This window comes from Schistocerca piceifrons, chromosome 8 (assembly GCF_021461385.2).
Source record: "Schistocerca piceifrons isolate TAMUIC-IGC-003096 chromosome 8, iqSchPice1.1, whole genome shotgun sequence".
In the NCBI taxonomy this organism is placed as follows: Eukaryota; Metazoa; Arthropoda; class Insecta; order Orthoptera; family Acrididae; genus Schistocerca; species Schistocerca piceifrons.
Window position 1 is genome coordinate 69,891,286 of NC_060145.1, and position 23,930 is coordinate 69,915,215.

The following is a 23,930-nucleotide window of genomic DNA, read 5'->3' on the forward strand; positions in this document are numbered from 1 at the left end:
TTAGGCTACTTGTTACAACTGCCAATAATTTTGTTGTCATGTACATGAATCTTTTTGTGAACGCACCTCATAACGACGCCTGCGCAACACGTTTTCGACTGTTAAGCGTGATCTGGGGCAGGAGGGGTGGCGGGGGAAAGGGCAGGGAGAGAGAGACAGCAATATTTTGAACGAACCAAGGCATGAACATTATCCGATTTTGTAACGCTAAGCGCGACCTATTTTTCTTTATTGTTCATTCAGTGCTTGCTTTCGTGGTGGGAGAGGGGGGGGGGGGTCACATGTTGATATTGAACGCGAAACAGAGAAACGAAATATGACTTATAGATTGAACAAAATAAAATTTGCAAACTGGTACAGAAACGTACCTAACATTACACTTCAGATATTGTATGAAAAGTTGCATTCTATGGATTAAATAACATTCATTAGAAGCCTGGAATTAAAACAACGGCATTTCATATCCAAAGCTCCAAAAAATATTTCAACTGTATATCAGCATCGTCAGTTGCTGACGGAACATTCTGACTGGCAGGATATCTCTCTGTGAACAACGCAGTAGAATAAAGTCTTACTTTTACAGCCTGTGTACTAAAGCTTGTGGTATGTGCAGTGCTAAGTATTGGTGTATATGTTGATTAATAAATATTACAGGCATTTGTGTGAAGCTTTTTAAGCAATTCTGTGAATATAGCCTGTTGTTGTTGTGGTCTTCAGTCCGAAGACTGTTTGGATGCAGCTCTCCCTGCTACTGTATCCTGTGCAAGCCTCTTTATCACCCAATAGCCACTGCGACCAATATCCTCCTTAATCTGATTACTGTACTTATGTCTCAGTCTCCCTCTACGATTTTTAGTCACCAAAATTCCATCCAGCACTAAATTGGTGATCGCTTGATGTCTCGGAATGTGTCCCATCAACTTATCCGTTCTTCTAGACAGTTTGTTCCACAAATTTCTTTTCTCCCCAGTTCTATTTAGTACCTCCTCATTAGTTATGCGATCTACCCACCTATTCTTCACCATTCTTCTGCAGTGCTACGTTTCAAAAGCTTATATTCTTTTCTTTAAACTGTTTATCGTCCATGTTTCACTTCCATATAAGGCTGCTCTCTACACAAATATATTCAGAAAAAGCTTTCTGATACGTAAAACTATATTCGATGTTAACGAATTTCTCTTCTTCAGATATGCTTTTATAGCCATTTCCAGTCTACATTCAGCATCCTCTCTATTTCGGCTATGATTAGTTATTTTGCAGCCTAAAATGCAAACCTCATCTACTACTTTAAAGGTCTAATTTCCAAATCTAATTCCCTCAGCATCACCTGTTTTAATGCGGCTACATTCCACTATTCTCGTTTTGCTTTTTGTGATGTTCGTCTTATATCCTCCATTCAAGACACTGTCCATCCGTTCAACTGCTCTTCCAAGTCCTTTGATGTCTCTTCCTAAATTACAATGTCTTCGGCAAACCTGAAAGTTTTTATTTCTTCTCCTTGGACTCTAATTACTACTCCAAATTGTTCTTTGAGTTCCTTTACTGCCTGTGCAATGTACAGAGTGAATACTTCGGAGATGGCTACAACCCTGTCATAGCCAAACTTAAAAGTTTTTTGTTCTTCTCCCTGAGCCTTAATTTCTACTACAAATTTGCCTGCAACGTGATTTTTGATGAATGCGTAAAGTCAAGCATGTGGCTTCCGACATTTGGAGGTTAACAGAATATTTAGTTGAACTGAGAATCTTAGCCATCTCACCAGTTACGAAGGAGTGAAACCAAACTTGAGTTAATGTTGTAGATAGCGTGTTGCATTGGATAGTGGTTAAACTCGCCACATTCAATTGGTAGCGCAATTAATGCTCGACGTGACGGGTATTAGACAGCCCCTACTTTGTATCGTTCAGTCATCAAATTCCTTCCTTTTTAAAGACACAACCGCAGACAAATACTGTTTGAAATTACTCCCTAGCTTTAAAATCCTCTCATTTAACTCGACTACATTCCATTATCTTCATTTTAGTATTGTTTATCTTCATATTGTAACGCTCTTTTCAGGGTGCTATACATTAAGTTCAACTGTTCTTCCTAGTCTTTCGCGTCTCTTTCGAAATTACAGCGTCATCGGAAAACCTCAAAGTTTTTCTTATCCCTGAAATTTAATTCCAGTTCCAAATTTCTCATTAGTATTTTTCACGGCTTGCTCAGTATACGCAATAAATAACCTTGGCGATAGGCTACAACCCTGTTTCACAGACTACTATTTCCCTTTTATTGCATTCGACTCTTAGGACTGCAATCTGGTTTCTGTATCAGTTGCAGAATATGTTATTTTCAGAATTTCAGACAGTACGGTCAGTCAGTTAAAACCGGTTTGTTCGTTAAAGAATTTCCTTGACCATGTGACTGAAATAAACTTTAGTGTGAAAGGTAATGTGCTCACTGATTCTGTCTGTCAACAATTTGTCAAATATTAACATGTTATAACTGTAATATTATAAAAATTTCAATTTCGATTTTTTACTTCCTAATGTTAAACGCATATTTTCTCCCATCCTGTTCTCATCTGCCTCCTTGCTCTGCTGATTACAATATTCGTAGCGTTAAAGCATTACAAACTTTGCAAAATTTTACTTTCTTTATGTATGAATAAATGATGGATATTATAATGAACAAGTGCAGGTTGAGAAACAAAGTTCATGGTTTTTACCTAACCTTCAGTGCTCGTTTGCCTAGTTACATTGTCCATCTACTAGGAGAAGGAAGTCCAGATTAATTTTAAAATACGTACAATGAAATAATACATATACTGCAGGCAGCTTTATCTTTATGGACATTAGGCCTACAATTGTTCTAGACACCATAAATTACTATCTTTCAACGTGTACATACTGGCCCTTTATTAGCGCCACAACTGAAAAACTCAACACTTCGTAGCAAAGTGACCAGCTGTACAGCAACTCGCATAGGCGCTGAAAGACGTTGCAATTACATACCCATTTTTTACATCCAAAGAAACTTACGTATGATTTATTGTTCATGAAGTTAACTTTCAAAATAACTACCGAAACCTTAAATACAGTGACAATAATTTTAAATGTCAGTGACTACAAATGCCAGTACTGAAATAGATCTAAAATAAAAAATAATAATTACAATTTCTTAAGGAAAATACGAGTAGATTCTGTGTTACATTTACTTTATCTGTTTATTCCGGAAAAAAAATTAGTAGACCTGGAAAGACGACGTCGATTTTGATCCGATGACGGTATATGCCACGTGGGAGACATCCAAAGAAACTGACATATGATTTATTGTTCATGAAGTTAACTTTCAAAATAATTACCGAAACCTTCAATACAGTAATAATAATTTTAAATTTCAGTGTCTACAAATGCAGTTACAGTATTGAAATACATCAAAAATAAAAATAAAATAATTAAATTTTCTGAAGAATAATAAATCCTGTGCTACATTCATGTTATCTCTTTATGCTGGAAAAAATTTGTAGACTTGGAAAGACAACTTCGATTTTGATCAGATGAGGGCATATGCCACCTGGGAGATAGTGGATGTACTGATAATGGTTTCACCGTCATCAGACGACAGATAACATATTGGCCATATATTGGCTACCAGAGAGCCATCAGTGTCTACCCTTTAATAGGGAATGCTCACAGCCAGAAGGTTCAGAGTGGTGCAAACGTGTGAAGCAGGCAGGCAACCACGCCACGGAGACGCACTCATGCTTCCTACAGTCAAGTGAAAAGTGTGAAATTGGTAAAATTATGGCCTTCTGAGTGGCTGGATAGTGTTTTTGGAGATTTTTATTATTATTTAGCGTATGGCTAATACAGACATATCATGAAATTAGATATACATATGTACATATTGACACACAAGAAACTTAAGTTTGTCTTTACAACTGAATATCCAGTCCTTCAATCCAGCGCACTGCATCTGGAGTTGCTAGCAGGAAGTCCTCTTTGGCGCCGTGATAGGCTCGAATCCTGCATTCACTGACAATGTGGTGAATAGTCTGGTATGGAGCCCCGCAGTCACAAGCTGGATCAGGCAGCTTCTTCCACTTAAAGAGAGCATCCCTGCATCGCCCATGGCTGGTACGGATTCTGTTGAGAGTAGACCACGTCTTGCGTGGTAAGTCGAATCCACTTGGAAGTTTAGCACCTGAGAAGATGTTATGCAGGTGCACATATGTCACTGCTTCCCACCGACCTTTCCATTCTTCAAGAGGTTTGAAATTCTTAGCAACCATGTCAACAGCATCGCAGAGTTGGATGACGTGATTTCAGTCTCTTGCGATTTAAAAGTGGCAGGTCGCTATGCACGGGTAGGTTAGAATTCCTGGAGATCTTGTGGAATTCTCTCATAAGGGCAGTACATCTGCGTAGATCAGGAGGCATTATACCGGTTAACAGTGGAAGCCAATGAACTGGAGTAGATCTGATTGTGCCAGATATTATGCGCATTGTCGTATTCAGCTGGGTATCAACAAGTCTTGTACGATGACTATTCATCCAAACAGGTGCACAATACTCAGCACTTGAGTATACCAAGCCCAGAGCTGAAGTTCGCAGGGTGGTTGCTGAAGATCCCCAGGTAGTTCCGCATAGCTTATGGAGGATGTTGTTTCGAGTCCTCAGCTGTTGAGCTAAGTTAAGAAGGTGTTGTTTGAAGCATAGTGTACGATCCAGGATGACACCAAGATAATTTGGGTTCCAGTTGTGACGAAGAATTCTGCCTCTGAAACTTACCTCCAGTTTTACGTTCGCCAACTGGTTATTTAGATGGAAGCAACACACTTCTGTTTTACTCACACTGGGTTGGAGTCTCCAGATTTTGAAGTAATTGTCTAATGCAGACAGGTCATTGGCTAAAATCTCTTCTGTTGTCTTCATTTCCTGGTGTTTGACGGCTAGAGCCAGGTCATCGGCATAGCAGTATTTTCTGGACGAAGTATCAGGTAGATCAGATAGATATAGGTTGAACAGTAAGGGTGAGAGAACTGATCCTTGAGGAAATCCGTTGTTCAGCTTCCTCTCCTTACTTATGTTGCTTCCAGTGATTACCTGGAACTTCCGATCACTTAGCATGGTGTTAATCAGTCGAGCCATTGTTCTGCAGGGTATGATGCGGAGAAATTTGTAGATAACGCCTTCCCTCCATACAGTGTCGAAGGCGGCCGTTAGATCAACAAATGCCACAGATGTTTTCTGCTTCATTTGGTATCCTGACTCTATGAAGGATGTGAGAGGCAATACTTGGTCGCAGCAGCTACGTCCTGGTCTGAAGCCTGCCTGATCAACTGGAACGTTCTCTAAGATAGCGCTACTTATTCTGTTATATATTAGCCTTTCAAAAAGCTTGTAGCAGCAGCTGAGTAGGGAAATGGGGCGATAGTTAACAAGAAACAGGGTTTTTGGAGAAATACTTCACAAGTCGGAAGCGCTGTGTCACTTGTGGAACAGTGCTGGTATAGTGTTCATGTGATGAGGTTGCGATTCATATGGCTCTAAGCACTATGGGACTTAACGTCTGAGGTCATCATTCCCCTAGACTTAGAACTGCTCAAACCTAACTAACCTAAGGACATCACACACAGCAGGATTCGAACCTGCAACCGTAGAAGCAGCGCGGTTCCGGACTGAAGCGCCTAGAACCGCTCGGCCATAGCGGCCGGCGACGAGGTTGTGGATGTCCACGCAGCACAGATGGCAGCCAGGATCGTCGTGTTGTAAGGGCAGCAGTGGGGGTTCGTACAGCTACCACAGCGCAGGTAAGAGGGCTTGTGAGCCCAGACGTGTCAACACGAACTGTTGGGAACCGGTTATTAGCAGTGGGACAGGAGGCACGCACACCTCTAGGACGTCTTCCACTCAAGCTACAGCATCGACTTGCACAACACGATCATGGCAGTATGCAACGTAAGTCATCAAAATGTTCAAATGTGTGTTAAATCTTATGGGACTTAACTGCTAAGGTCATCAGTCCCTAAGATTACACACTACTTAACCTAAATTATGCTAAGGACAGACACACACACCCATGCCCGAGGGAGGACTCGAACCTCCGACGGGATCAGCCGTAAGCCATCTGCACAGCTGTCGGCATGATACAAACTGAAGGAGCAGTACTAGGTCGCCGTCGCTTTTCGTAATAGAGGCGGAGCGGTTGTTCAAAATGTTGAAGAATATGTATAAAAATCAACTACGGCATTTAAGAATTAATTCGACAGCATGTCGAAATGATTTGGGAAAAAACAGGAAATCTAATGGCTCACAGGATCACTGGAAGACGGACTGGCGCCCCACGGTGTTCAGTGATGGAAGCAGATTCTGGCTGCACGCGAGTGATTGTCGTTTGCGCGAACGACGTAGGTCTAGTGAGCTCTGTCTCGTAGATTTCATTCGTCTATGACACACTGGCCGCACCCCAGGTCTTAAGTACGATAAGCTTCGATGTTTCTGAAGAGGACGCTAATCAGCACTCGTTACGTTTAGAATGTTGTTAGACACATGCTTTTGTTGTTGCAACAGGTAGGTGATGAGCTGTTCCAACAGGATAATGCTCGCGCACACACTGCCTGTAAAACTCAATGTGCTCTGCAAGATTTGTGGCAGCTTCCCTGGCCAGCATGAACTCCGGACTTGTGCTGAACCGAGTACGTGTGCGATATGACGAGACGAGAAGTGACTCGTGTCACTCTCAACCAACTCTTACAGAAACTCTTACAGAACTGCCGGCCGCTGTGGCCGAGCAGATCTGGGCGCTTTAGTCCGTAACCGCGTTGCTGCTCCGGTCGCAGGTTCGAATCCTGTCGCGGGCATGGATGTATGTGATGTCCTTAGGTTAGTAAGGTTTAAGTAGTTCTAAGTCTAGATGACCTCAGATGTAAAGTCCCGTAGTGCTTAGAGCCATTTGAACCTTTTTTTCTTACAGCACTACGTAAACAGGTCAAGTAGGTGTGGCATGAAGTGTCGCAGAACGGTATTTATCATATGTGCTATTGACTAGATGTCAGAATCAGCGTCTGCATTGCCTCCCGTGGAGGCTACGCCACTTACAGGCTAAGGCTCATACTAACATTGGTGTCTCAGCATGGGTCGATATCTGGTACGTACTGATCCTACTGATATGTTAACGTAATCGTTTCATGTACTCCATATACACTGTTGCAAAAATAAATCTTGAGTGAATTGGAAGCCTTTAAATGAGTGTACAAATTTTATTTCCGGCAATGTATAAAAGTAATTATATTTTTTGAAGGGTAATAAATTTTATGTTACATTTACGTTATCTCTTTATAAATATAGGGTACAATAAAATTTTAATTGTTTAAGATCATTCTAATAAATTCTTACGTCTCAGTTGCACGTTTTTAATTAGATTACGTGTCTCGATCACTCTGGACAGTCTTCAGATCTAAAAGAAAGGAAAATTAAATCTGTTACATCTAATACATATTTATTTTTACTTTCTTTTAGGTCTGAAGATGATTCACACTGACCGAAACATGTAATCCAATTAAAAATGCGCAACTGTGCTGGAACAATAAAAGAGAATTATATGTCTATATTGTTGCGAAATCTCTCAAGACGATTATATTTTAGCTGTTGTTGTTGTGGTCTTCAGTCCTGAGACTGGTTTGATGCAGCTCTCCACGCTGCTCTACACTGTGCAAGCTTCTTCATCTCCCACTACCTACTGCAACCTACATCCTTCTGAATCTGCTTAGTGTATTCACCTCTTGGTCTCCCTCTACGATTTTTACCCTCCACACTGCCCTCCAATGCTAAATTTGTGATCCCATGATGTCTCAGAACATGTCCTACCAACCGGTCCCTTCTTCTTGTCAAGTTGTGCCACAAACTCCTCTTCTCTCCAACTCTATTCAATACCTCCTCATTAGTTATGTGATCTACCCATCTAATCTTCAACAGTCTTCTGTAGCACCATATTTCGAAAGCTTCTATTCTCTTCTTGTCCGAACTATTTATCGTCCATGTTTCACTTTCATGCATGGCTACACTCCATACAAATACTCTCAGAAACGACTTTCTGACACTTGAATCTATACTCGATGTTAACAAATTTCTCTTCATCAGAAACGCTTTCCTTGCCATTGCCAGTCTACATTTTACATCCTCTCTACATCGACCATCATCAGTTATTTTGCTCCCCAAATGGCAAAACTTCTTTACTACTTTAAATGCCTCATTCCCTAATCTAATTCCCTCAGCATCACCCGAGTTTACTCGACTACATTCCTTTATCCTCGTTTTGCTTTTTTTGATGTTCATCTTATATCCTCCTATGCATGCAGCATATTTTGGCTATGTTACCAAAATTACACTAAATGTAAATTGGCAATCTGCTTTTTCTTGGATCATGTAAAAAATTTATCTTTGTATCGAATACTCCAGTTCGCGATGAAATAAGTTCCAGTTACCAGTTGCATTATATTGTGTGCCACACAGCAATGTCAGTTTCATTTGTAGAAAATGATTTAATTAACGTAATGTAAAACGTCGTTCTTAACTGGGAAGAAAGGAACCGCAGCTCTCAGCTGAAGGTATGAGCTCAAGGTAGTCTGGAGGAGTATTTACGTTCCCACGTGTCGGTAATTTGCGGTGCTGGCTGAGCCGCGGCGCTATAAGGGGAAGCGGGGCCTGCTCCCAGGAACGCTAGGGTGCGGCCCTGCGGCTCTGCGTCCGTCCTTAACTATCGACGGCGGCGCCGGCCGCTGAAACGTGAGCACTGCGAGCTGCGCGGCAGCTGCGGCGGCGCCCTTTGAAGTGCCGCGATCCTCGAATTCCTGCGATCGATCGGGGAGGAGGCGGAGGAGGCGGCGGGAGGGTGGACTGCCGGCCGGCGATCTGGGTCGGCTCCCACGCCGCACCGGCCTCTCGAGGGCCCCACCACGGCGGGCGGCTGGCGAGAGGTCGCCGCTTCGAGACCCGAAGGCGACAGTCCAGTATGGGGTGGTAAGGGAACAATTGACAGGTATGGGGGAAAGAAATACAGTAGAAGAAGAATGGATAGCTTTGAGGGATGAAATAGTGAAGGCAGCAGAGGATCAAGTAGGTAGAAAGACGAGGCCTAGTAGAAATCCTCAGGTAACAGAAGAGATACTGAATTTAATTGATGAAAGGAGAAAATACAAAAATGCAGTAAATGAAGCAGGCAAAATGGAATATAAACGTCTGAAAAATTAGATCGACAGGAAGTGCAGAATGCCTAAGCAGGGATGGCTACAGGACAAATGTAAGGAGGTAGAGGGTTATCTCACAGATGTGAAAATTACCGAACTATCAGTTTAATAAGTCACAGCTGCAAAATACTAACGCGAATTCTTTACAGACAAATGGGAAAATTTGTAGAAACTGACCTCCGGGAAGATGAGTTTGGATTCCGAAGAAATGTTGGAACACGTGAGGCAATACTGACCCTACGACGTATCTTAGAAGAAAGATTAAGGAAAGGCAAACCTACGTTTCTAGCATTTGTAGACTTGGAGAAAGCTTTTGGCAATGTTGACTGGAATACTCTCTTTCAAATTCTGAAGGTGGCAGGGGTAAAATACAGGGATCGAAAGGCTATTTACAATTTGTACAGAAATCAGATGGCATTTATAAGAGTCGAGGGACACGAAAGGGAAGCAGTGGTTGTGAAGGGAGTGAGACAGGGTTGTAGCCTCTTCCCGATGCTATTCAATCTGTATATTGAGCAAGCAGTAAAGGAAACAAAAGAAAAGTTCGGAGCAGGCATTAAAATCCATGGAGAAGAAATTAAAACTTTGAGGTTCGCCGATGACATTGTAATTCTGTCAGAGACAGCAAAGGGTTTGGAAGAGCAGTTGAACGGAATGGACAGTGTCTTGAAAGGAGGATATAAGATGATCATCAACAAAGCAAAACGAGGATAATGGAATGTAGTCGAATTAAGTCGGGTGATGCTGAGGGAATTAGATTAGGAAATGAGACACTTAAAGTAGTAAAGGAGTTTTACTATTTGGGGAGCAAAATAACTGATGATGGTCGATGTAGAGAGAATACAAAATGTAGACTGGCAATGGCAAGGAAAGCGTTTCTGAAGAAGAGAAATTTGTTAACATCGAGTATCGATTTAAGTGTCAGGAAGTCGTTTGTGAAAGTATTTGTATGGAGTGTAGCCATGTATGGAAGTGAAACGTGGACGATAAATAGTTTAGACAAGAAGAGAATAGAAGCTTTCGAAATGTGGTGCTACAGAAGAATGCTGAAGATTAGATGGGTAGATCACATAACTAATGAGGAGGTATTGAAAGGAATTGGGGAAAAGAGGAGTCTGTGGCACAAATTGACTAGAAGAAGAGATCGGTTGGTAGGACATGTTATGAGGCATCAAGGGATCACCAATTTAGTACTGGAGGGTAGCGTGGAGGGTAAAAATCGTAGAGGGAGACCAAGAGATGAATACACTAAGCAGATTCAGAAGGATGTAGGCTGCAGTAGGTACTGGGAGATGAAAAAGTTTGCAAAGGATAGAGTAGCATGGAGAGCTGCATCAAACCAATCTCAGGACTGAAGATCACAACAACAACAACAACAGCAACCTTCACATGGAACCTGCCCGTAGTGGCCCGCTATGAAGTCTCAGTAAGAGCAGTGCCCTTAAATGACACCAACTGTTTCTTGACTGTCCAGAACGTCTAAATATTGATAAACGATTCGCAAATTGCGACTATGGTTCCACATCAGCTGTAGAATATTTCAGAACAAATGAAAATTCTAGCCCGATTGGGACTCAAACCAGGATTTCCCGCTTGTTACGAGCGATCACCCTAACCATTTTTTATCTCATTTTGCTCGTTAATATTCGTTCCGTTTGTTCGGTGCGGACGTCCAATGGTGCTTGTTCATCATTGATCCATGACTCAGTTTTTTTTATTTTTTATTTTTTATTTTTTTATTACAGAGTGCAGCTAACCCTCTGACCAAACACGCAGAGCTACAATGCTTCTGTTATCGGAGCATGCTTCCAGGAGCGGCATAAATCTCGATCTGTCCTAGTGTCTACATTCCCTACTGTTTGCACTATACTAACGTGGTATGGGCTCAGGTTGAGAGACTGTCACATTGTCCTGGTACGGAGTGAAATACTGTACTGTAGTGCAGTGTCATATGTTGTGTAATATACTTCAGAGCAACGTTCCTTCTTGTCAATGTCTATTCCTATCAGACGTCAATAAGAACACAACATGAAAACGTTTTAGCCGGCCGGTGTGTGGCCGAGCGGTTCTAGGCGATTCAGTCTCCAACCGCGCGACCCCTACGGTCGCAAGTTCGAATCCTGCCTCGGGAATGGATGTGTGTGATGTCCATAGGTTAGTTAGGTTTATTTACAGTAGAGCGTCGATTATCCGAACGTCGGTCAACCGAGCGACCGCTTGACCGAACTGTGTACTCGCTCTCACCTGTTACTCTCCCACCCTACCGTGCATCATCCCCCTCACTCCCAAACCAAGTTTCCCACAGTATTCGCAGCACTGGGCCATTGCTGGAGGAACATTGCTTCTAATGGGGCCTTCACAAGGCGCTGCTGACCGGCCAAGCCGCCAGTCGCTGTGTTTCAACAATCAGGACACTTCTGTGGGCTTGGCACTGGCAGTAGAAGTAGCGGCAGTATCAAAGCCGTTCACAGCAACAGCTGCGCCAGCTTAAGAGTTGAATCGTGCCGCTCCGCGCAGCTTGAAGGATTGCGCGACCCAAAGAAGAGCTTCTCACGGTGCAGTCACCTTCTGTTCTCTGTTGCGACCACTTGTGTGCTGCTGCGTGAAGAAGTGAACTTGACGATACAAAATACTTAAACGGACAGGTGTTGTCCTTTCTACGAGGGACAAGTACGAGATTATTAAAAGATAAGAGGAAGGTGAATCTGCAACCACTTTATCCAATGAGTACAAGGTGGGGAAGTCGACAATTACGGATATTAAAACAGAAAAGACGACCATAGCAAATTTTTTAGGTATGCTTGATTCTACTGATGGATCAACAAGCCGTAAAACTATGAAGCTCGCCACTAACACAGATCTAGATGATGCTGTTTGCAAGTGGTTTACACGAAAGAGATCGAAAGGAGAACCTACCTCAGGTCCCATTCTGTGTGAGAAGGCAATGCAGTTCAACGAAAAACTTGTAGGGCCTTTGAACTTTAAAGGGAGCACGGGCTGGTTAAAATGCTTGAAGTCAAGACACGGCATTCGTGAGCTTACAGTACAGGGAGAAAAACTGTCGGCTGATTCTTCAGCAGCTGATTCTTTCAAAGTCAAACTAAGGGACGTATTAAGGGAAGAAGATTATGCTGTCGAAAACGTTCACTTGTTTAGATACTGCCTTGCGATCGTTTGAAGCCCAAGATGAAAGTGACCAGTTTCAGATATCTGTAATGAAAAAAGTGCGTGACTTAGCTGCTCGTAAGCGTCTAGGCTTGCTTAGACAGACAAAAATAAAGGATTTTTTTAAAACGTTAATTTTGTATACTGTGTGTATTGTTCATGCAAAATGTGTATATAATATGTACACTCCTGGAAATGGAAAAAAGAACACATTGACACCGGTGTGTCAGACCCACCATACTTGCTCCGGACACTGCGAGAGGGCTGTACAAGCAATGATCACACGCAAGGCACAGCGGACACACCAGGAACCGCGGTGTTGGCCGTCGAATGGCGCTAGCTGCGCAGCATTTGTGCACCGCCGCCGTCAGTGTCAGCCAGTTTGCCGTGGCATACGGAGCTCCATCGCAGTCTTTAACACTGGTAGCATGCCGCGACAGCGTGGACGTGAACCATATGTGCAGTTGACGGACTTTGAGCGAGGGCGTATAGTGGGCATGCGGGAGGCCGGGTGGACGTACCGCCGAATTGCTCAACACGTGGGGCGTGAGGTCTCCACAGTACATCGATGTTGTCGCCAGTGGTCGGCGGAAGGTCCACGTGCCCGTCGACCTGGGACCGGACCGCAGCGACGCACGGATGCACGCCAAGACCGTAGGATCCTACGCAGTGCCGTAGGGGACCGCACCGCCACTTCCCAGCAAATTAGGGACACTGTTGCTCCTGGGGTATCGGCGAGGACCATTCGCAACCGTCTCCATGACGCTGGGCTACGGTCCCGCACACCGTTAGGCCGTCTTCCGCTCACGCCCCAACATCGTGCAGCCCGCCTCCAGTGGTGTCGCGACAGGCGTGAATGGAGGGACGAATGGAGACGTGTCGTCTTCAGCGATGAGAGTCGCTTCTGCCTTGGTGCCAATGATGGTCGTATGCGTGTTTGGCGCCGTGCAGGTGAGCGCCACAATCAGGACTGCATACGACCGAGGCACACAGGGCCAACACTCGGCATCATGGTGTGGGGAGCGATCTCCTACACTGGCCGTACACCACTGGTGATCGTCGAGGGGACACTGAATAGTGCACGGTACATCCAAACCGTCATCGAACCCATCGTTCTACCATTCCTAGACCGGCAAGGGAACTTGCTGTTCCAACAGGACAATGCACGTCCGCATGTATCCCGTGCCACCCAACGTGCTCTAGAAGGTGTAAGTCAACTACCCTGGCCAGCAAGATCTCCGGATCTGTCCCCCATTGAGCATGTTTGGGACTGGATGAAGCGTCGTCTCACGCAGTCTGCACGTCCAGCACGAACGCTGGTCCAACTGAGGCGCCAGGTGGAAATGGCATGGCAAGCCGTTCCACAGGACTACATCCAGCATCTCTACGATCGTCTCCATGCGAGAATAGCAGCCTGCATTGCTGCGAAAGGTGGATATACACTGTACTAGTGCCGACATTGTGCATGCTCTGTTGCCTGTGTCTATGTGCCTGTGGTTCTGTCAGTGTGATCATGTGATGTATCTGACCCCAAGAATGTGTCAATAAAGTTTCCCCTTCCTGGGACAATGAATTCACGGTGTTCTTATTTCAATTTCCAGGAGTGTATATATTTTTGTTTAATAAATTGTGCCACATACTATATATTCCTACTGAAGTTGCCTTTGTATGTTCTACATCTACATCTACATTTATACTCCGCAAGCCACCCAACGGTGTGTGGCGGAGGGCACTTTACGTGCCACTGTCATTACCTCCCTTTCCTGTTCCAGTCGCGTATGGTTCGCGGGAAGAACGACTGTCTGAAAGCCTCCGTGCGCGCTCTAATCTCTCTAATTTTACATTCGTGATCTCCTCGGGAGGTATAAGTAGGGGGGAAGCAATATATTCGATACCTCATCCAGAAACGCACCCTCTCGAAACCTGGACAGCAAGCTACACCGCGATGCAGAGCGCCTCTCTTGCAGAGTCTGCCACTTGAGTTTGTTAAACATCTCCGTAACGCTATCACGGTTACCAAATAACCCTGTGACGAAACGCGCCGCTCTTCTTTGGATCTTCTCTATCTCCTCCGTCAACCCGATCTGGTACGGATCCCACACTGATAAGCAATACTCAAGTATAGGTCGAACGAGTGTTTTGTAAGCCACCTCCTTTGTTGATGGACTACATTTTCTAAGGACTCTCCCAATGAATCTCAACCTGGTACCCGCCATACCAACAATTAATTTTATATGATCATTCCACTTCAAATCGTTCCGCGCGCATATTCCCAGATATTTTACAGAAGTAACTGCTACCAGTGTTTGTTCCGCTATCATATAATCATACAATAAAGGATCCTTCTTTATTCGCAATACATTACATTTGTCTATGTTAAGGGTCAGTTGCCGCTCCCTGCACCAAGTGCCTATCCGCTGCAGATCTTCCTGCATTTCGCTACAATTTTCTAATGCTGCAACTTCTCTGTATACTGCAGCAATGTTACTTTGTAATACTAAAAGAGATGCCTGTTTTTATGAATAAATTTACTGTACAGTACTTCTTTTTGGCAAATAAACATGTACAGTTCGATTATCCGAACAAACCAGTTTTCTGAACACCCATGTCCCCCAATTACTTCGGATAATCGACGCTCTACTGTAGTTCTAAGTTCTAGGGTACTGTTGACCACATATGTTAAGTCCCATAGTGCTCAGCGCCATTTGAACCATTTGAAAGCATTTTATATACGTCTTATGTATTGTATTTTATCTGCAACTACTGTGCAGTGTTCGTACATCTATTCTCATGTTGTATGACGATACAGGGTACTTTTGAGTGTCTTCTCTATAATTTATGCCCAGTTAATGTGAACAGTCGATGAAATGGACTGGCCGAGTAAAAATTTTTCTATAAAAATGCTCAGAAGATGACGATTTAATTCCGTCTAAACTAGACCCATTGTGTGTTTTTGTTCGATCTGGACGAATAAACTTCTGTAATAAGAAGAACAACCGTGTTTAGAGTCTGAGGTCGCCTCCAATACAGCTGACAATGTCAGGGTATCATCATAAGTATTGGTAGATGATTCCTTGGTGGAGCGATGTTTCGGCATTTAACACGAACTTTAATTAGAGACAGTTCAGTTTGGCTGATTCATTTCACTCTAGGTGTTTTTAAAATCATATTTAGGGAAGGATTTTTTTAATTTTTTAATCTCTGGTATTTTGGCCAAGTATTGGTAGACCTTTTTTTATCCAAGCCATAGTTAATGGTTAAAACTTTATCGAATGAGGCTGATTTAAGATTTTCCTGCACCTTTATTTGATTTTCAAATTACATTGCCCAAACTGTTTCATTAACTTTTACCGGTGATATTTTGTATAAAATGCTCCTTTGTTTTTGAACGTCAAATGTTTTAACTCCTTACTCTATTTTAAGGCATTTAGATCACTGAAGAATGTGATCCTCTCTGTATAATAAATGATATCTGTTTCATAAGGGAGCAAGTTTGGGATGATGGACGTGGCGCTTAGGCCGTAAAAATTGTTGGAAAAATATTGCACCCGCGGAGGAATTGTTATCCAGTTTATTGTTTAAACTGTACATGTTTTAAAGAATTACTGTTGTTCATTTTTAGTGGCCTTTATTGTTGCCACTCAAATTTCTAAGCTGGCCATTTTCCTTGGAGTTACTTGCTGAAACAAAATTATGAGAACTGTACGTGTTTACTTCTGGGTGTATGGGCTTAGTACTTTCCACTTCCGAACTGAGCGTATTATCTTGAGATAATTTTAAGACAGGTGAGTGTACTCTGACGAATTCTACTTTGTTGAAATGACGCCGGGGTATAGCTGAGGTTGGAGACGGTTCTCAAATGATTTGAGGTGTTTTTAGTAGGATATCTTGAGTGCACTATTTCAGATTGCCGACGACATTAACAATGCTATTTATTTCAAAATTTTCAGTAACAAAACGTTGCCGTTTCTTGTAGCTCTTTATGACGAGTATCTCCTCAAATGACAACAGCCATCTTCATAGAGCTGTGTACATGCACCGTCCGTCCAAAAAGATTCGAGACTGATTTTATTCCTGGTACATAACCGACGCCTGCGTAGTAGCTATGATGACCGCTTGAGCCTGTGTGTGTGTGTGTGTGTGTCGTCAGTTTTCTGACTAGTTTCATGTTGCCGGCCAGGAATTCCTCTCTTGTGTCAACATTTTCACGTCAGAGTAGCACTTACAGGCTATCCTCTCTACAGTTTTTACCCTTTACAGCTCCCTCTAGTACCATAGAAGTTATGACCTGATGTCTTAACTGTCTCGACCACTTGTCAGTGTTTTCCAACTCTCTGGAGAAACTCCTTATTTCTTACATTATAAGTCCACCTAATTTTCAACATCTCGAACAACTCGATTGTCTTCTTTTACGGTTTTCCGATACTTCATGTTCCACTACCACACAGCGCTGTGCTCCAAACGAACATTTTCAGAAATAACTTCCTTACATTAAGGCCTATGTTTGATACTAGTAGACTTTTCTTAAATAACAACCGTAAACAACAGCCAGTTGTGAACAGGCGGTGTTGAGTAAAGCATATGGAGCTATAGTGTGTCAGCGTTGTTGTGTCACAAGTAGCAGTGCAGCAATATTTCAGAATCAGCCGTTCCATTCTCCGGAATGTTTTTGAAAAGAGAAAAAAGTGTGAAAAAAGTTTGTCCCGAACGCCTTGGCTCTCGAACAAAAACAAGGACGTGTGGATTCTATCCGCGACTTCATTGAAGTAAAGGACGAGCACAGTTCTTCTCTGGAAACAATCATCACAGGTGACGAAACTTGGTGTTGTCTATATGAGCGTTCCATAAAACGACAAGTGCAAAAATTCACAAGAAGGGTCAACACTTTGACGACATAAGTGACACTGGAGCTGATGTGATGCGCGAGTGAACAACTACCCAAAGTACGACGTGTCTGACAGTTTCTCTTGGTTTTATGAACGTTCTGCGCATTTCACTCAAGTTCGGAGAGAGACAATGTAGAAAAATCCGAAGTGTTAAAACCACAATCTTAACGTTCCTCTCCTTTTTTAGTAACACAGTATCGAGAAAGTTTTGTACTGACGGGGTACGTTGATTGAAGAATGAGTGAGAACTTCATCGTACCACCACTGGCTCACTAAATCATCCGACGTTAGTTTCACAGAAAATGTGGAGCACCCTTCGAAACGTAGCAAACCAAAATCTTCGTAATTCGGTAGATTTTTGGTATGTGATCGTCAATAAGTTGCATCAACTGGATACCGTGTACCTGAAGAAACTTCCTAGTCCAGCTGAGGACATTATCCATATCTGAGACGGTGCGAAAGTTTCTCGTACTCAAATATAAATTTTCAGCTTTATATGAGAAAATTATACACTGAGAATAATATTCAGTGTAAGCTTTCTAACTGCCTATCTATGTGACTTTGCAATCTTTCTGTCAGAGTGAAACTCTTAGATTTTAATCTGTGCACGTAATGTAACGGTACACTCAGTAGAGGCCGATGTAGCCACTACTTGTGCTGCATATGTAACGTCTGTATTTAAAGTACGTATTGTGCATCATTACGTACACTGAATGCAGTCCTTATAAAAGCAGCGCATCTGACTTACACATGAGAACAATCTAAATATTTTGAGCTCTAATGAAAAGCATTTACACTGCCACTAAACTAAATAATATCAGAATTTAAGTGTAATCGGACTAGACAATCACTGTACCCTAAGTGAGCATACACAATGTTCACTTCTGGCCCTAATAATCACTTTGGCTTACCTGTGCGCTGGCGGACGAACAGCTTTACCTTGCTACTGCCTACCAGAAATAAATCACGCTGCTTGCTATTATTTTTATCAACCTTGTCACTTGCACTGCAAGATCTTGCGCCAGCTTGACATACAATTAACAGTCGGATCTCGCGAACAGCAGAGCGAAGCTAAAATACTTATCTTTCAAAATTTTTGAATAGGAAGAGGGAATAGCAGCTTAATGAGGAATAAGTTAAAAAACCTAATTGCAGTTCAGGTTTGTCTTTTAAGCAGGAAAATTGAAAAGGTGTGAACAAGACTGCGTTACTGATCATTGTTACTATAATGTAAACACCAAACACTAAAAAGGGAACCTCCCCATCGCACCCCCCTCAGATTTAGTTATAATTTGGCACAGTGTATAGGCCTTGAATAATTGAACACAGATCAATCGAGAAAACAGGAAGAAGTTGTGTGGAACTATGAAAAAATAAGCAAAATATACGAACTGAGTAGTCCATGGGTAACATAGGCCACATCAAGGATAATGTGAGCTCAAGAGCGCCGTGGTCCCGTGGTTAGCGTGAGCAACTGTGGAACGAGAGGTCCTTGGTTCAAGTCTTGCCTAGTTTTTTTTTTATTTTCAGACAATTATCAGAGTTCAGGCACTCACACATAGTCAACTTCGCTCTCCAAAATTCCAGGACATGTTCAGATTTGCTTGGACATATGCACGATTTGGCGGTCTACACACGGAAAAATTTGAAAACGTTAAAAACATATGTTTTGACAGAGCACAGAGACAGCCGTGCGACTGTGAAACTGTTGCATTCATTTGTTGCAGTTTATGTGACAAACTCTTATGTTTTCATCACTTTTTTGGGAGTGATTATCACATCCACAAGAAAACCTAAATCGGGCAAGGTTGAACAATCTTTTTACCTATTAGCCAAGTGTGCAAGTTAGGTGGGGCGACAACATATTCCTGTCATGTGACGCACATGCCGTCACCAGTGACGTATAGAATATATCAGACATGTTTTCCTGGATCAAATGTTTTCGGTTCCCATTGGAGAGGCACGTCCTTTCGTCTACTAATCGCACGGTTTTGCGGTGCGGTCGCAAAACACAGACACTAAACTTATTACAGTGAACAGAGACGTCAATGAACGAACGGACAGATCATAACTTTGCAAAAATAAAGAAAGTTAACTTTTAGCTCGAGGGAAGACTTGAACCAAGGACCTCTCGCTCCGCAGCTCCTCACGCTAACCACGGGACCACGCCGCTCCTGTGCTCGCATCATCCTTGATGTTGCCTATGTTGCCCATAAACTACTCAGGTTGTATATTTTGCTTATTTTTTGATAGTTCCACACAATTTCTTCCTGTTTTCTCGATTGATCTGTGTTCAGTTTTTCAAGGCCTATCCACTGTGCCAAATTATAACTAAATCTGAGGGGGGTGCGATGGGGAGGTTCCCTTGTAAGCTCCAAAAGTGAATACGTTACATTCGCAGAAATAACTCTTTAAAGAAAATTTACCTTTAATATTTCCTGTGCCCATATTGTTACAAGATAATGAAACAACAGTACCTTAGTAGTCAAACAATGCCGGATACGAAAATGTACGTACTAAAAACTGTTCCTAGACTCGACATCTCACTTTCTGCAAAACTACTGCATTCAGCTGCGTATTACCCTCTTCTATGAATTCCCAGACTACAGCAACAGCATTCAGGAATTAGGACTGCGCGCCAGTACATATGCCTGCTTCCAACCACGTCGGACGACCAATTCTCTCTATTCCGTAGACTGACTACTTGAAAACAACATAAACCTTGGAATCCAGAGGACATCATTTACATATGCACTGAGAAAAAGTGTTATCTGTGGCCAGTATCACGTATCAAACTGTCACTTCGAGTACTGTAAAAACCTTTCAGGTATTACACGATACTGGTGAGATGTGCCTAGATGCGACGATTTTGTTATCCGGTGTACTTAGATTCTAGCCCCTCATTGCAAAAACACCTTCGCTTGTTTGCAGTGATTAATTTGAATGTCCACTGCTAATTTCTACGTCATGATGTCTTCGCTGTTCACAGGAGAGGTCTTGACAAGTGGAAGGCTCAAAGCGCGGCTGAGTTGCTGACTCGCCATCATCTCTGGTCGCTCACGACCGTCTCTTCGTCGTCGGTGTCCTTCCGTAGACGTCTAAAATAATGAGAGAAGCGCTTTTCCAGGACCTAAACGGCCCGCCACTCGATCAAAGTCGCTTCGGCGCTTTTGATCATCGCACTAATAGGGATGAGAGAGGATTATAACTGATCGCGCCTGTATGGAGCGGTGATAAGATGGAGATATCAGCTCCCTGCCGCCGCCGCCGAACCATATTTCCGGATGACGGAAAGGCGCGCGTTGATGGCTAGTGAGGGAGAGGAAGGGGGGGGGGGCGAGGCGTAGGAGGGGAACGCCGAACGGGCCACTTACATTGATTGATGATCGATGTATCTCGCTAGGGCAGCGAAGGAGGGGAGACGCAAGGTCCACGCACGCAATAACGCCACTGTGATTTTACTGAATGGGTTTATAAACCAACTGAGGAATCACGTTCGAGTGGCTCATCAGTAATCTCAGAATTACTGACACAGTGTTTCTTTTTATGCGACGGCATTATTCACAGATTAGTTACTACAATTTTTTTGAGAGTAATCACGCTCCTTTGGCCAGCTTGATGCGTGACGGTATATTCAGTTGCTTAGGACCATGTTGACTGCAAATACCCGTCTGGAAATTCTGAAGGTAGTAGGGGTAAAATATAGGAAGCGAAAGCATATTTACAACTTGTACAGAAATGAGACTTCAGTTATATGTGTTGAGGGGCATGAATGGGAAGTAATTGTCGTTAAGGTAGTGACACAGGGTTATAGGCTATCGCCGATGTTATTCAATCTATACATTGAGTTAACAGCAAAGGAAACCAAAGAAAAATTTGGAGTAGGAATTAAAGTTCAGGGAGAATGTACAAAAACTTTGCGGTTTGCTGATGACACTTGCATGGGGGCTTAATTAAATACTATTCAAATAATTTTAATTTTAGTCGGTGCCTATCCGGTTACGCAGTCTCGTAACCGGTTGGCCCTGACTGGTATTAGTGCGCAATCTGACTGCATAGAGTAACAATAAAGAATGAAAGGAAATTTCCGTTAAAACAATTGATTAATTAAGTCCCCAGCAACTATAAAAGCTACGAAACAAAAACTACGAAACAACAAAGCACAAGTATAACTGTTCTGTGTGCGGAAGTGTGATTCAGCGTAGACATCTGGCACGGTTCTTCCTCAATAGGACAAGGTATTTTAAGCACCATTTACACTGAAGTAAGTAAAAAAAACAGAAATACTATGATTGCAGACAGAAACCAGAATTACACTCTAATACATGAACACAAGCCAGATGCTTTGTTGACTGAACCTGTGAGCAGGAGACATTGTTAGTTAGGAAATTTAAAAAAAAATAAAAAAAGTTTTTTACCTTCATATAAATTGACGAAAAATACACTCTGATCATTACAACATCCCCATTCGAACAGCATCGGCTGTCTAGCCCATCAGAACAACTGCACACGACATGCTCACAACTAGCACTGCTATTGACATCCTCTCAACAAGCACTCTACGACAACATCCGAACCACTACTTCCCACAGCAACTTCTGAACAAGCACTCTCACTCTCACAACTTCTCAACAAGCACTGCCAGTGGAGGCGGATGAATAATACTCTTTGGCGCAATCTCTGGCGCTGTGACTCAGTGTAGCCACCTTTCACACTATAATTCTGTCAGAGACAGAAGAGGACTTGAGAGAGCAGCTGAACCGAATGAACAACGTCTTGAAAGGAAGACATAGCATGAATATCAAAGGAAGCAGAACAAGGACAGTGGAATGTAGTCGAATTAAATTGGGTGATGTTGAGGGAATTAGATTAGGAAACGAGACACTTAAAGTAGTAGATGAGTTTTGTTATTTAGGCAGCAAAGTAGCTGATGACTGCCGAAGGAGAGAGGATATAAAATGTAGACTGGCAGTGGCAAGAGAAACGTTTCTGAAGAAAAGAAATTTGTTGATACCGAATGAAGATTTGTTAGCAAGTCTTTACTGAAAGAATTTGTATAAAGTGTAGCCATGTTTGGGAGTGAAACATGGACAATAAAGAGTTTATACAAGAAGAGAATGAATCTTTTAAAATGTGGTGCTTCAGAAGAATGTTGAAGATCATATGGTTAGAGAACGTAACTTATGAGAAGGAAGACATAAGGAATTTGTGACACAACCTGACTAGGAGGGATCGGTAGATAGGACACATTATGAGAAATCAAGCGATCTGCAATTTAGTATTAGAAATAAGTGTTTTGAGCAAAAATCGTATTGGGAGAACAAGAAACGAATAAAGTAGGTTTGCAGTAATTACTCGGAGATAAATGGACTTGCACCTTATAGAGTGGCATAGAGCTACATCATACTATTCTTCGAACTGAAGACCATAGCAGCAATGATACTAACAGATCACAATAACAGTGCAAGATACTAATATTTTCCAATTCAGGCAACAGTTGATGGAGTAAACGTTCTCACTGGTCTTATGATATCTTAAGCTTATCCATTACGGATGCTTATTAACCTGTGACTGTTTATTCAGAATAAATACGGAAAACTGAACCTAGTCACTTTTTTGAAATACTTGATTATTCTATAAACTGGTTCTCGAAACTTTTCAGGTTCGTCTTCAGATGATGCACAGGTCACATGACTATTTCGCAGCGTAATGCTGTGCACTAGCATTCTGACTGGAAGATGGAACATGTTTCAAAGAAGTGTTTATATGGTGATTCGCATCCAAAATTTACAAAGCCACCTATACTCTGGCATAAGTACAGGATTCGTTTTTGGATACAAATCACCTTACAAACACTACTCATGGCGATACATTAAAGCGTGTTCCATCTTCTTGTCACAGAGCCAGCACACAGAATTACTATATAAAATAGTTGTGTAAGATTCTACGAAAAGCTTTGAAAACCGGTTTATGGAATAAATAGATATTTCAGAAAAGTGACTGCCTGCAGTTTTCTGCATTTATGTACGATACATAGTTTTGTACATACAAGGGCGATGTACTTGAGGACAATATTATGGAAATGGAAGAGGATGTAGATGAAGATGAAATGGGAGATAAGATACTGCGTGAAGAGTTTGACAGAGCACTGAAAGACCTGAGTCGAAACAAGGCCCCGGGAGTAGACAACATTCCATTAGAACTACTGATGGCCTTGGGAGAGCCAGTCATGACAAAACTCTACCATCTGGTGAGCAAGATGTATGAGACAAGCGAAATACCCACAGACTTCAAGAAGAATATAATAATTCAAATCCCAAAGAAAGCGGGTGTTGACAGATGTGAAAATTACCGAACTATCAGTTTAATAAGTCACAGCTGCAAAATACTAACGCGAGTTCTTTACAGACGAATGGAAAAACTAGTAGAAGCGGACCTCGGGGAAGATCAGTTTGGATTCCGTAGAAATGTTGGAACACGTGAGGCAATACTAACCTTACGACTTATCTTAGAAGAAAGATTAAGAAAAGGCAAACCTACGTTTCTAGCATTTGTAGACTTAGAGAAAGCTTTTGATAATGTTGATTGGAATATTCTCTTTAAAATTCTGAAGGTGGCAGGGGTAAAATACAGGGAACGAAAGGCTA